The sequence below is a fragment of the Artibeus jamaicensis genome, unplaced genomic scaffold, assembly GCF_021234435.1.
Source record: "Artibeus jamaicensis isolate MK-2021 breed Jamaican fruit bat unplaced genomic scaffold, CSHL_Jam_final scaffold_537, whole genome shotgun sequence".
Classification (NCBI taxonomy): Eukaryota; Metazoa; Chordata; class Mammalia; order Chiroptera; family Phyllostomidae; genus Artibeus; species Artibeus jamaicensis.
This window is the reverse complement of record NW_026522047.1, coordinates 24,938,331-24,954,198: the sequence shown is the minus strand read 5'-3', so window position 1 is coordinate 24,954,198 and position 15,868 is coordinate 24,938,331. Positions and strand designations below refer to the sequence as shown.

Sequence of the window (15,868 nt, the reverse complement as noted above, 5' to 3'; positions counted from 1 at the left end):
TGTTAAAGGAATCCAGCAAGGGTAATCACACATGACCTCGCATTTCTTTTCCAGTGTTGCAGTTCTGCTGTTCTTCCTTTCCCACAGACTGATTTCCACACCACCCCACCCCCGTTTCTTTTTTAAGTATTTCCCCTCTGCTTATCCTGGGAGTTTTGTACTTGACCGCTTGTTTTTTCCTCTTTGTACTGACTACCCTTTTGTAGGAAGGCAATCTAGGCCCACAACTTCAAGCATTGCTCCTGGACTTGTGATTTTCAGAACATCCATCTCCAAAACCAACTTCTGCCTCTCCAGTAGCAAGAAACCTCATCCAGTTCTCTAACTCCAATAATGGAGTAACCCCAAAGGGAACACTTACCCTTCCCTACATCTCCTCATCTCCAAAATAGTCGGGGATCCCAAAGATGCCGTTCCATCAGTATCCCATCCTCTTGCCTTGCCTTTATCTTTCAACCTCCCGTGTACTTTGGGTCATGTATTGAAACTATCATCACTATGGCAATCCTTTTCTCTCTCGGTGTTTTTCATATCTTTCTCCTTTTCATCCTCACTGCTATCTAATGGTTTTGAATTGTCAACAGGTATGCAAAGTATCTTTAAAGCTTTGCTGGTTCCAAATCATTTTAAAACATATGGTTATTCAAGTCCCCTTAATAAAAGGTCACTCTTTAAGAACTCTGTCATAAATCAAATCAAGTCAAGTCCAAATTACTTCACCTGATCTTTATATGACTTTCCATAATTGGGATTTATTTTGACAATTATATTGTATTTCCCACTAGTCCCTAACACAGTGGCATGGTCCCAAATTTACCAGCTAAAAGGCTATAAGCTTTGCCACAAACACATGACCACTGTGCCAAGCTCTTGATTCCCTCAGCCCAGAGGGCAGTTAAAGGGTGTGTTAGTCCCCTTGGATGTGTCAGCCATCAATCCCAGTTAACTCACAGATGTTACCATGTTCTGTGTGTGCGATGATGTGCCAAGGGTTGGGAAACACTGGTGTGTGTGGTCGTTCAAAGTACAATGAGCATTATAATCATAGTTCTTCATGCATATGTCCATTAAATTACTTAAATCTTATATTTAAAAAATTTTTTAAATTTACTTTTTATTGTTGTTCAGTTACAGTTGTCCCCACTCCCCTATCCACCCCATTGCTCACCTCTGCCACTGTATTTTCAAGTTCCTCATCAATAAATTAGGAAAATAGCACTATCGACTTCATATGACTGTTTCTAAGGTTTACATTAATTGTCAATAAATGTCAAGCATATTTTTTTAAATTAATGCTCAGATAGTTATTTCCTCAGCCTATTGAATTCTGGGAATATCTGCTTATGAGAATTTCCTCAAATATAATCTCATATCCATGACACCCTCCTTCTGATAACATCTCATCTAAATTCAAGCTACACTAAGACTCACAGCATTAATGCAATAGCCTCTAGATCTTCTTTGCCTACAATGCTTCCTCCATTTCTTGAGGTTTCATTGCTCTTAAACCCTATTTCATACAGCTCTGATCTTTATTGTTTATTAATTGTTTCATCTATCAAAGTTCTGCTGTTATGAGCTGAATAAACTCCTATTTATTAATTTTGGGGGCTAGATCTTCTTTGTATGGAAAGAACAGCATGATATGAAGAGTAATTATATGATGAGAGTGTTAAAGAGTTGGGGTAAAGATGGCAAATTACTAGACAATAAGTGGCCTGGGAATGCTGTAGTTTAAGGTATTACTGGAACACGTACAGGCCATAGACTGAAAGGGAGGGCTTAGTGAGATGATTTAGCAGTTCTCAGAAGTTGTTACCAAAAGCTGGTGCTTTGCTTATGTTTCGGGAAAATTCACTTATAGTGAAAGTGAGAAATGTATAATCCTTGCACGTACCATGTACTTTTTAATTGGCATTTGAGGAACTAAACTGAGGTATACCACTTCTATACACTCTCTGAGCACCAGAGGAAGTGAAGCAAACTGATCAGATAGAGAAAGGAGAAGTAGCTCTTATTTAATAAGCAGAGAATAAGATGGACAGCATTTGATGCTAGGGTTCTTACTCAAGGCTCTTTCCAGAAACTCTGATTGACATGGAATCAGCACACACTTTTGGAATTGAACAAGAAACCCTCATAAGTCAGATTTTTAAGGTTTTCTTTAGAGAAACGAAGATAAATATTATAAGCTACCATTCAGCCCGAGATTAAAAATATCTTGTAAACTCTAATGAAAATACAATTATGACATATGAATATAAATATTTTATAGACAACTGACACAGTTTTTGTAATAATAAGATTGGCCATTCTGAACCTACAATCTTCTTAACATCTACAGATGAGTGACAGCTTTTCACACACAAGTGATTTTTTAAAGTGTTTTGTTTTCTCAAAGGAATATTTTGAACTCAAAAACCCTGCAACATAGCATGACTTCCTGAGTTTAATTTCATGCCCTAATTTGTCACCACTGACTTGGTCAAAACCTCAGACCATCTGCACAGGGCTGGAGGGAATGATCAACAACAAAGACAATGGCATAGCAACGTCCCTGGCTCCTAACTTGATCCTGGCACCAACCCAAAGTCACAACTAATTAGCTGCATTTTTCTCCCACTAGATATCACACTGATGGAAAACAGTGGAGAAGAAAATGATCACTGTGCTGTGCCAATAATGAAAGCAGAGGAGGCCAACTCTTATTGAATTCAAAGGTATTTTGGTTGTGTGAGCTGTTGTGGATTGGGAAGATTCAATCTGAATTGCTCCTCTTGTGGCCCTCATCACCTCTAGTTATGCTTCAATTTGCTGATGCCAGGAGTTTAAATCCTGATTGGGATCAAGAATTCTCACAGGGATGCCTCTGTTATCATCCAGCCCAGTGATTTAGTCTCATGGTGGACTAGGCCCTCTTTGAGGACTTTCTAAAGGCTCCATGAGTTCTTGGAGCACATGGGATTTTTCCCCTGTATGTTGGCATGTGCCGCCACCCCAAGAGTCCCAGTCCCAAGTACCCAACAGCAGAATAAGCCCTTCCTCATCAGTCCTAAGGTCAGCTCAAACTGTCCAGATCCTCCAAGTCAGGAGAGATCAAAATGTGGACTGTTCCCTTTGGGATAATCCCTCCCCTGTTAACCATCACTGGCTGCCCTGTCCATACTTTGTTGATGAGCTCAGAGATCAGCTTCTGGGAAAAGGAACTGACTTTCCCCAATGGTATTTATCTTCGTAGATTCTACCTTATAATTCTGATGACACATATGTGAGTAAATAGATAATAAACATTGAATGAATATTCCTCCTTACATAATGATTTTTCTCTTTATTCTCACACATCACAAACATTCATTTTATCTGTAACCTTTGAGATCTTTGGGGGTTGTTTGTGAGATTGACAATTTTAAACTAGAGATATTTCAATTCAGTTGTTCTTAAAGTTATTAGGTTTAATGTTTATTACCTGCATACATTGAGGTAAAAAGGAAAAACAAAAGGATAGATAGTATACACTCATTTGATTTCCCTGTAGATATAAATATATTTGGTCAGGTACAGAGTAGGAGTTTGGTAAATATGTACATAACACACCTATCAGAAAAATTATTATACCATTTTAGTCTTTTTCTTTGCTTCATGTGGCAGAGACTATTAATTCAAATTGATTTTGTGATAGGTATTTCTTTGTGGTTACTAAGTATTTGAATCCTCATAACCTCATTCTCAACCATGACTTCCTTCTGTTTTTTGTCCATTCATTAATTTTATCTGGCTGAGCATTACATTACAGAAAAGATCAAATCTCATGGATAATTGACAAAGTAATTTATTTACAGATAACCAAGAACACATTGAATGAATTAGAAATATGCTTCAGCATATGAATTCTTCTACACAGGCAAGTAAGTGTTTTGGCAAAATATTGATACTTTACAGTAGTTCCAGCCATTTTTGAGTGAAGAATGGCCAGCCTTCATTCATTCACTTACTTATTCATTTGTTTATTTATTTGCTTAATCGTTCCCTCAAAAAATAATTTGTTGCATATGTATGACATGCAAGGTTATACAAGGGGCTGATAAATAAGCCGCAGTCTTTGTACCCTACAAGGAGCTTATACTTTGAAAGTTTATAGATTGGACAATTGCACAACTAGATAGAATCCAAATTATTGTATGATGTGACACATATCATATCAAGTGCTGTCACATGCAGGGGAGGTAAAGACAAAGTACAGACTGGAGGTAGGGGTGGTGGTTAGGCTAATGGAAGATGTAGTATGTGAAATGGAATTGGATCCCGGGTGGAATTTCAGCAGATGGAGATGGAAGTTGGTAGACTACTCCAGACATAGAAGACATTTTCAGTGAATGCTTAGAAGTAGAATTGACCAGGTAATCAGGTCAAGTATGTGGTCAACTTTGATAGGAACAGAAAAGTTTGGGTGGGATGTCATGTTGAGAAATAAAGTATGATTATGGAGAGCCTAAGATACATTTCTTCATCCAGTGCCAACACGTACGTACACACACACACACACACACACACACACACACGTACACATATTATAAAGCTTTGTCTCTATTTAGCTGGAGAGGGAACTCACTAAAAAACTTGAGTGAGAAGATCATTAAAAATATTAATCTAGTTGTGCTACTTCAGAGATTAGAAAAAGAAGAGAATAGTTAAAGAGGACAGTAATAAGAACAAGAAGTTGTGTCATATTGCAAGACTAGAAAAAGAGAACAAGAGACTGTAAAAGGAAAATTGGTAGAACTCAGGCATCCACTGGGGAAAAGGGGGGGGCATAACCCGTGGGAGAATGGGAGTGAAGGACACAGACTTTAGGAGTTTCATTAAAGCTCCTTAAGACAGATGCTCAAGATTAATCTACTTCCAGGGCCACTGCACATTTGTTTGTCACCCCAGGTATCACTCGGAAAATGTAATGTTTACAATTTAATTTTTAACTTAGTCACACTGTATGGAGTCAGCCAGTTTGAAAAGTAGAAGGAAATAATTTTGCACTTTCTCATAGGGGTTGTGATCTTGAATAATTTCAGTGAATAATCATACTTGAAAAATATTTAACAGAGGTAGAATTACCAAAACAATTACTTTCTAAACATAACTACACTTAAAATATATTTTTACTACTAGCAGTAGAATTCCAAATTAATAATATTGTTTCTTTCTGCCTCTTTCTAATTCATATTTCTTAGTGTGTAAGTATATCCAGAATGATTCTTATACCCTTTGTTTATTCCAATCATTTGTTTCTCGATCATAGGTCAGAAAGTACAATTTTATGACACAAAGCGAAAATGTCTTATAAAAATAAAATTATATTTTATTCAGAATCCTGAGAGAATTTCCATTTAGACAAAAAACTCTAAGATTTTTTTCTGACAGGTTTCATTCTTTAAGAGCTATATACGCATAGAACTTTATAGCTTGTCATTTAGAGACACAATTAAAAACATAGTATAATCTTATTAAACTTATATGTATAAAAGATTAAAAAGAAATGTATCAGAATCTAGGAAATTTTAATGTCTTTCTCCCTCCATTCCCCTCTCTAAAAATAAAGAAATTCTTTTAAAAAAACTTGCTATTTCATGTCAGGTATGATCTGTATCTATGATTTATGCAAGTATGTGTATTCAGACCGTCCATGTAGTTATATAAGGTTCCGCTTCAGTTTCCTGGAAGCCAACAACGATTTACTCTGCTGCCTCCTAGCTGCAAGGGGTCTCTTCAACTACATCATTAGCATTTAAACTGGCTGGGTGTGTGGCTGTGTCTGACTTTCTCAATTCTCATCACTGTCCACTGAGCCTTTCTCAACACCTAGCCTTCATTTGTATCCTTGTATTTTCGTTGTCTTTTGATCTTTCTCCTTCTTGGACAGAATCTGTCACTACGAAATAATCTAAATGATAAGTCGATATCATTTTTCCTCCATACACGTATGAATAAATTTAAATAATTATGTATGCCAGGTGTAATCATTACATATAGCTCTTCCCTGATATCTTTGCCTTTCTGTTATGTCTCTGAAGCAGCTGTCTTATCTGAAAATAGAAACAATAAAAAATTTTAAAATGTATAACTTCAATAGAGAGTTTAATGAAAGGTAAAGTAGACTTTATTTTGATGCACAAACTACAAAAGTGAAAAGTGCAAGTGCTCAGGTGCAACCCCCAAGTACAGTGTTGCATTAAACGTGATGCAAGATAAATAAAACAAGGAGTAGATCGCTTTTGAAGTGTGTGTGGATAAATATGTATGCAACACGCACATGCACACAGAAATATATATGCATGTATGTGTGTGCACTGCATGCCGCTCAGTTGGCTGTGACTCCTGGCAACCCTACGACGGAGGGATGTGCACACTGCCCTGTCCTCTGCAGCCCCGCTCAGCTCCTGTGCACTCACGCCCATGGCTTCTTGTGTGGTCGGTCCATCTCATGTTTGGCTTCCTACTCTTCCTAGCATACACAGGGTGGGGCAAAAGAAGCTTTACAGTTGTTTGTATGGAAAATAATAAAATAATTAATACATAATACAAGCAGAAACTTTTGTTTCACAACTGCAAACCAACTTCTGCCCCACCTTGTATATACATACAATGCACACACATACACGAGTGTATATGTATATATATAGTTGTCCTTCAATATCTGCAGGTGATTGGTTTCAGGACTTCCCACAGGTACCAAAATCCAAGCATGCTCAAGTCCCTAATATAAAATGATATAGTATTTGCATATAACCTATGCACATCCTCCCCTATATTGTAAACCATCTCTATATTACTTATAATATCTAATGCAATATAAATATGATGTGCATAGTTGTTACACTATATTGTTTAGGCAATAATGACAAGAAAGTCAGTATATGTTCAGCGCAGACACAACCATGGTAGGCTAACTACATAGTACAAGTCAGCAACAACGAAATGTTATATATATAACTTTTTTGTTCAAATATTTTTGATCCATGGTTGGTTGAATCAGATGCAGAAGCCATGGATATGGAGGGCCAACTCTATACAAATGTATACTCATACAAATACCAACATGTATCATCATCTCCTTTATTTGCTTTGTGTTTTGCTGTTTCTCATGCACAGATTTATATCGATCTCTTTTTTTCTTGTACTCTCAAACACCGTCTATTTACCCCACTGCAGCACAAACGCCCTTTTACAGCTGCTTCTAATCCGTAGTCTCCAATTCAGTGGTTCTCACCATTAGCGTGCATCAGATGCACACACAGGGCCAGGTACAACCTTATGGCTGGGTCCCGCTATGAGAGTTTCTGATTCAACAGGTCTAGGTGAGGGCCCAATGTGGGTAATTCCAAGTAACTCACCTTTGGCAGGTTAATACAGTGCTCATACCTATGTTTCCCACCAACTCAGCTGTTATTAAAAGAGCAGGAGAAAGCTGCTATTAAAAGTTGCTATTAATCCCTACAAGACTCAGCAAAAGAAAGGCAAAGGCATAAAGAAGAGAATCAATTTGAGAACTTTCTTAAGAATCTGCTGCCTCTTGGAAATGAATTCTTTTCATTGGGTCCCTGAGGGTCACCTTTATCATTTGAATATTGAACAGCTGATCTTTTACTCATGGAAAGGACTGTGAAAATAAAACATCAGTTTCACTGTTATACAGAAAAAGTAATAGAAATAAGTAACAGAATATGTAACAAAAAAGTAAAAAAAAGTTAAAATCTATTACTGAGTGAATATAAATTGACTAGCAGGTAGAAAATACTAGGACACAGGCTGATTAAATATTACAAGGAATATTCTCATAATTAGAGACTATGAAAGGAAAGAAGATACCCCAGGAATAACGTGTCCAAGGAAGAGATAGTTAATGTGTGTGGATGTTCCAAAGGCCTTCAATGAGCAGATGGGAAAGTGAACCAAGTGCCTGTGAACCTAGGACCCAGTCTTCCCAGTGACTATGACAATTGCCTGCAATGTCAAGGTAAAGAGAAGTAGGTATTTTTTCCTAAATAAATATGGAGAACAAAACAACTCATTGAAATGTTATTTTACTTTAACAGTTTTATTTGTATGGCATGTTTTTTTTCTTCGTTTTAAAATTTCAAGTTTGTCTGGGGACTATGCTAAATGTGAAACCTAGATGTTTCATGATGTCATTCCCTTAGGTCCATGTTCAGTTGCCTTCTTTAGTTGTATCTGCATTTATTTTGCAGATATAAATTTCAAAACTTTTTATCGTATATTTTCCATTGCGATTTAGTCTTTATATACCCCTCCCCCAGTGGTCAACACACTGTTGTCCATGTCCATGAGTTATTCGTCCTTTTTGCTCTATTTCTCCACCTCCTAACCTCACCCTGCACCCTTAGCTCTCATCCTGCTCTCCATCTATGGTTATGTCTGCATTTAAATGATGAGCTGCAGAGGTAAATTATACTTCCTGCAGTCCATGGCCACATAAATTCATAGCTATGAACCTCAACAGAACTTTCAATAATGCTTTTCTATCTTATTATGCTTAACATTGCCAGATTAAGCAAAAATATACAGGATGCCCAGTTACATTTGAATTTCAGATAAACAAGAAATATTTTTTTAGTATGAGTATGCCCTGATAAAAATTATTTGTTGTTTATCTGAAATTCAAATTTTACTGGATGTTTGACCCTGCAGCCAACCTCCTTTCTACAAGGCCATCAAAAAAAAAAAACTATAATAACTTGTAGATGCTTATTTGTCCACATTTATCAAATCCTGTTCTAGTTCTATTGCAAAGAAAGACATATAGCACCTATTTTCCCTGCCATGGCAATCCTTCTACTTTGAGTTTTGAATCCCATCTTTTCCTAACTTCTTTGTGAGACCTTAATAAATTAAAAAAAACTTTTCAAACCCTCTCAGTTTTCTGCATTTTTAATCTCTCTCTCTCTCTGAGCTCAGGGATTCCTCTAAATTGAAAACCAAACCAAAAAAGGCCCCCAAATTGATTATTTCCTCCATTTATCACATTTTCTCTTTCCTTTATGCACTCCTGCATTTTCATGTGATCTTTATCCATTCGCTCCTTCTCTCTGTTGGTTTCTTTTTCTCCTTTAGGACCATTAACTGTTGCTATTCCACAGGGTTCTTTCTGCCCTTATTTTCTCAGTTTGCGTTTTCTATGGGAGATTTTGACAATCACCACCTATATGCTTGAGACTTCTCCATCTTCATCTAAAGTTGAGATTCATTATCTGAGCTCCAGACCTTTATACGTACTTGCCTCCTCAATACCTCCCTTTGGATATTTGCCTTGCATCACAAACTATCAGTCTAAAACTGAACCCCATTTTCTCTGTTTAAATCAGTCTCTCAAGCAGTGTGTTCCTTCTCTCACGAGTAAATGGTACTATAGTCTACACAGTTTTCTAAAACAGAAACTTGAAATCACATACATATGTCATTAATCATCAAGTCCTGTTTAGTTTACTTTGAAAATACTTTCAAAATCCCTCTACATCATAACCACCATCACCACTTCCCTAGGACACAGCTATGGCTTTCTAACTGCTTTCCTTTGACTTGGGTCTTGCACCCACCAATCTGCTTCAGTGATCTTCCAAAACACACAAGTGAGAGGGTCATTCTTTTGCTTAAAGTCTACAGAAATTTCTTCTTATCATCAGAACACAGTCCAGGCTCCTAACTCTGGTTGGTGAAGAACTCCAGGATTGTCTACCATTCCCCTCATTCTGTTCTCTGCCGGGCCACCCTGAAATCCTTTTATACCACCTTTTATACCAGTCCTCTCTGGGTGTTCACATATGCCACATCCTTCTCCTGAAATAGATTATCTCTTCTCTGTGCTTACATACTCTTACTTCTCCTTTGGCTTTCTCCTTTATTTAGTTCCTCAGGGAAACCGGCTTTGTGCTACTAGATGCAATGTGCTCCTTCAGCTTCATGAATGGATTTTTTTACATGTGCCTGTTTACTTATTTGTCTTACCAACTGGAATACGCATTCATTAGGCATGGGACCATTGCTGTATTTTCTACTACATGTCTAGCTTCTAGAACACTGCCTTAATTCAGAGTTAATTCCTCAAAAATAGTTGTTCAGTGTATAAAATGAATGATTATACACATATGATGACAGAGAAGACAAAGAAGCCAGTTTAAGCATGATTTTCTTAGGAGCTCAAGCCTATTATTTAAAAATCACCAAACTTAATTGTACAGATGTAGGTGCTTTGTCATGAAGCATGATCCAATTTCCCTTGAAAAGGAGTCTTCTGCTGGAAACATTTGGAGTTTTAGAATTTTTTTATTTTCTCTCACCTACTTTAAAGTCCCTACAACTGGCATGAATGAAAGAAGTCAAAATACAGACTAATTTTACAATTTTCTCAACCATTTTTTCTCAACATTGTTTTCTTAATGAAGAAATGAGAATATTCCTGATGAAGGCTAGAGGAAAACAATACAAAGTATACCTCTATAGTATCCAACCCAAGCTAGAACTGGAACATTACGAGGAGTTATTATTTACTTATGAGCTCTTTTTATTAAAAAAACCATTGATGGAATTCATTATTCCTTGTTTTACTGTGAACCACCCAATTCCCATTACCATGCCCCTGACTTTTCCAAGTCTTTGCTCTCAGCATTTACCAATTACAAAGCCATCCCCAAAGTCCTGCTGGAAGAATTTCTAAAGGGCAGGGTTGTTCTGAGTACAGTGAAGGGCATAAATAGGTAGGAGACACGGCTCCTATCTTCTAGGAGCTTAGTCTGTCAGGAAAAGAGAACACACATGAAAGTATAGAGAAAAACTGAATACTAAATATGTAATATTTACTATAAAAATTCCAAGAAAAAAGATTATTGTGGACCAAAACAGTTTGGAAAAGCTTCACAAAAAAAGGAAAAAATGAGGATAATGTACCTAAGTGTGGGCTTTTGGAGAGAAGGATAAAGGCATGACGGAGGGGAAGAAATGAGTTTGATGGTGGTAGAGTGCTACTATATATTTTTCTTCCTGAACCTATCCCCAAGTCTTCTGGTCCTGCTACTGCTCTTTTTTATTCTTGAAATGCCCTTTCCCCAATTTATAAGGTTCTTAAGGGGTTTCCAATAGCCACATTTTAAATCCAACTTTCCCACCCAAGGACTTGATGAAAGCATAATGCCTCATGGCCCTGGTGACTGTGATTAGCCCAAGGACAATATCTAAGGCAGCCTGAGATTTTATGTGCAATGCCTGGAAGAGAACATTTCTTTTTTCTGGGATGTCGCTGCTGGTAAAAGGTGAGCCTGAAGCTATCCTTTTTGCACTGTCTCTTTATTTTGCTATATAGTGGAAGTTTATCTGCAGTTGAAGAAAATAAGAACAAGACACAGGGGAGAGAAAAGGAAAAAAACATTCTTTGACTCTCTGGAGTCGCTGAAGCCATCTGTATACTTGGATTTTCTATTTCTGTGGCTAATACATCCTTTTTTTGGTTAAGCACGTTTGACTTGGTTTCAGTCAATTTTTATACTTTATTTTTATTACTGACACTATTATAGATGTCCCCATTTCCCCCCATCCCTTTGCCCCCTTCTACCCAACCTCCACACCCTCTTCCCTCTGGCTGCCACCACACTGTTTTCTGTGTCTACAGATTATGCACATATGTTCAGTCCATTCTAATCTAGTGAGAGAGTCCTGACTGAAGCAGGTAGCCGGCTAAGGGGTGGAGTATGGACCAAAATGAGACACTAACAATGAGAAAGAAGGCATCGCAGATCAAAAGCAAGATCCAGAGAAAGAAATGGCAGGGCTTAGACACCAGATATGTTCAGTACAGAAGAATATAGTTAAAACTTAAAATTTAGAGGATTTGTGGAGTTGAGGACAGGAACAGGGTAGCTAAGATGAGGAAGTGGTTGAAGGGAGACAATACCCAAATCATGACATCTGAGTTCCTGGTACAGCCAGACTTTGTTGGTCTACAGTTTTAGTGAGACGACCCACACTATCCGAGCAAACAGTGAGAAATACAGGAAAATAATTCGATCGCTCTTTGCGTTGGCATTCAATAGAATATAATAATAAAACTATACTTCCCAAACTCATCCTTGCTATTTCCTTTTTTCTTTTCTCTTCCCACTTAAAGTCCAGAGAGAACGTGTAGCAAAGAATAGAAGTTCTAAAAATATGACCCCTAGGTGATAACATCTGTATCATCTGGACACGTTTTAGAAACACAAACTCATGGGACCAACCACAACGTGGGGGAATCAGAAACTCCAGTGGTACGCCGACAACCTGTACTTCAACAAGCCCTGTAGTCAACTAATGGCCAGTAAGGTGTGAGAACTGCTGGTGTGGAGTGTTCATTACATGTTGGCTCCATAGAAGGTGAGAAAAATCCACCATTTAGTGCTATGATTTCACACAGTAAAAATGACTCCCTAAGAAAGATTCATTTTCCCTAAATCTATTCATTCAAAAACTGTGTCAAATATGTGCTATCTTTCCAGGCAAGGTGAACACTGCTGTGAACAATTCTGATGCGGTCCATCACAAAATTATCTCCAGGTTAGCCCTTTAAAATTAGACTATGGAATTGACCACCAGGCAACCTGATTATTGTTTGGGACATCATAAAGGTGTCCCTAAAGAGATGACATTTAAATCAAGAAAGAATGACTAGGAGGTAGTCTGGTGAAGGGCAGGGGTGGAGGCGACATGCAGGCATCCTAGGCTCTGAAAGAGACAGGCCTGGCCGCTGTCAGGGAGCTGATGCCAGACCAGCTTGAAGAGGTCATTGTTAATGATGGGCATTGAAGCTGGAGAGGCAGATCTGCTCCACAGATCATGCAGGGACTTCTGAATCCTATTAAAGATTTTGAGTTTGCCACTGAGGACAATTCAGAGGCTGTTAAGAAAAACATGACCTAATTCATGTTTTTCTACAGGTATGTATATATTTTTTAATACAAAAAAGGCAAAACTTTTCCTACTACACAACTGTGGGTGTAATAGCATGATGATTTAAATTTCCTGTAAGTTATAACTGGCTCAGAGAAACTTTGTCTAGACAAGGCTTCAATGAGGTGGGAAAAAGCATTGAGTGTCCATGTGGGGACTAAATGCTAGGAACCAAGGAGGAAGGGTTTAGAAGCTTCCGCCTTGTGGTTGTGGCTGAAACTGGTCCTGCCTATGCATTTCTGAAGCAGCAGGAGTGCAAGTTCAAGGCAATTGCTGCTTCTCTTGTGGGTTATTTTTCTCCCCTTCACAGGAGCCCCCAGTGCTTAGGCTTGTCCATTCAAAGGTTTTTTTTTTCAGCAAGTGATCTCTTTCATTCACCTTCTTGTCACCTCCCTGAGAATCTATGTGTCCTCTCTGACCATGATTATATTTTAATTTTTAATATCTTTGTGCTATTGCCCTGTGCTAATACATAATGTTAATGGCGATTGCAAATATGCAATTGTTCAGTGTTGGTCTGTGCATAGTTCACTAATGCTTGAATACAGAGCCAGCCCTGACTGCTCTTCTGTGTTCCAGTGACATGCCTCCTATTGTCTGCATGACAGCTGATGCTTGAATATCACTGCAACACAAAGTGGCCTGCCCGTAATTGAATTCACTGTGTCTTTCCCAAACCAACTTGCCTCTGACCTCTTCTGCCTCTGTCAGTAACGTCAGCATTTATTGTCTCCCAAGTGCCAAGGTTTGGAGTCATTATTGACTCTTTTGTCTTACGCCTTAACCAAGTCCAAGCATTAAGGTCATTTCTATTCACCTATTGGAAGCCAGTATGCCAGTGCTTCCCCTTTCATTATCCTCCATAATCCTAGTCCTAGTTATCTCGAAGTAGGATACTTCCACTACATCACAACTCATTCTCCTAAAGCTACTTTCCTTTCCCTGTACACCCTCAGGACTTTGTGACTACTCTGTATGTGCTGTTTTCCTAGAGCCTCTTCTATTTAGCAAGAGCTCTTCTGTATTTTCTTTTGCAGGGGAATCTTCTTTTCTTCTTAAAGAAACATTACATAGAACCCCATTATAAAACAGAAAATTCTCTGGTTAAAAATGGGCTAAAGCAAGTACAATCCTCTTAACCTGTCCTAAACTTCCAAGGATGCCTCTTGGGTACCAAGAGGCTCATGGAGGCAGTTTGAAAACAAAGATGTAGAGAATAGACATAAATCTTTTAGAAGGATGTGCAGGTTTTGTTCATAATGTCTCTTTAACTTAAATTTAGTTGTGATAAATCTATGCAAGCCTCCTAACCTGGTCACACAAATTCACACAAAATTCTTAAGTGCACAGTGTCATTCTCGCACCCAGGTCTGGGCTCATGGTGTTTTCCCTGCCTTGAGTGCCTAGAATGCCATCCATGCATCTCGACCAATTTAAATTCTACTTTTCTCACTCCTAAAAATCCCTCTTCTTAAGGGGTTCCACCTCTTAGCAATTCTTTCTTCCAATTCCCACAGTATTCCTCTTCTTAAAGTTATCCTGCACTATCTGGAAATTTCACCTTTTTGGGTGTGCATTTGATTTCTTCTAATAGATAATAAGCCATTTACAGGAAGAAGCCAAGTTCTTTTGTCACTTTTACTCCTTGGCATACTGTACAATATGCGGCCCTTAGTATTTGCTTAGCACGTATATTTTGATGATAACTCATAGCAAAATATAATAACTGTAGGCCCATTGATCTCACTTTCATTAACAGAAATCTAAGTTAAATATCCAGTCTCTGAAAATGTTCCTCCAGAGCAATGCTTTTAAGTTAGAAGAACCAGCCAATTGCAAACATTACTTTTTTCTCCAATTACCATTAAGCCTACGAAAAGCTTCTTTGAGTGTCTTTCATTCAATTATGCTAGAAGTAGATTTGGGAAATGACAGCAGACTGCTGCAAGTGGGAGCTCTTAGTCTAGACTAGAAATAGTGTTTTCTTCTATCCCCCAAGATGTTAGCTAAGCCACACGAATCACATTCAAACAAGTATGAGAAACTCACATTAATATGTAAATCAAGTGATGTCACTTTTCTATAAATACCTTAGCAGGTTTGCAGGGCCCTCTCCCCCTCTCAGACCTCCTCTCTATCACCCATCCCCCCACTCACCATACTGGCCAGCTCTCCGCTCCCTGGATTGCTAAACTCCTTCCCTCCCCCTGGCTCCACATAGTGGCACTCCTGCTGGACAGTCCCCACAACCCTGTTGTTTTCTTTGATCAGTTCCTGTCACCCTTTGAGCCCCAGTCAGCTTGTCACTTCCTTAAGGGTGTTTTCCTCTGATGGCCCAGAATAAGTAAAGTTTCCTTGTTAGTAATGTGTTCTCACATTCCTTATCACAATTGAAAATACGTACAGGCATGAGTTTTGTGACTGTTATCCCCATCTGACTGTGAGCTAAGATGTCAGAGACTATATAGATCTCATGCCTTGGGGTATTTTCAAGCCTAGAATAAAACTTGATGCATAACAGGTGCTTAAGTGAAAAAATGAATGGGCATTTTATGAATGACTCGCTTATAAAACTTTCAGAGAACACAAACCATTCTAATATTATCTACAACCAGAGTTTAATTCTCCTCTAGCCCTGCCCTGAATGGACATAGGCCTCATCCTCTGGGTTACATGATTCACATGAAACACACATACATGTTTTATCAAGTAACTGCAATTTGCATATAAATAAGCCCAAACAACGAAGCATTAGGCAACAAAAACTTCATTTGCTCTCTAACAGAATCCAAGTTAAGTATGTTTTGTTTAAAGTCATCTCATTTGTCAATAGCAGCATGGACAGTTTTATGATTCTTAATATTAAACGATTTTTGAAAATGTG

General features: G+C 38.1%; 1 protein-coding gene across 5 annotated transcripts in view; it reads right to left on the bottom strand.

Moving 5' to 3' along the window:
- The window catches only part of MARCHF1 (membrane associated ring-CH-type finger 1), a 402,183-nt gene that overhangs the window by 50,185 nt on the left and 336,130 nt on the right, over nt 1-15,868 (bottom strand). The gene's annotated exons all lie outside the window — the stretch shown is intronic.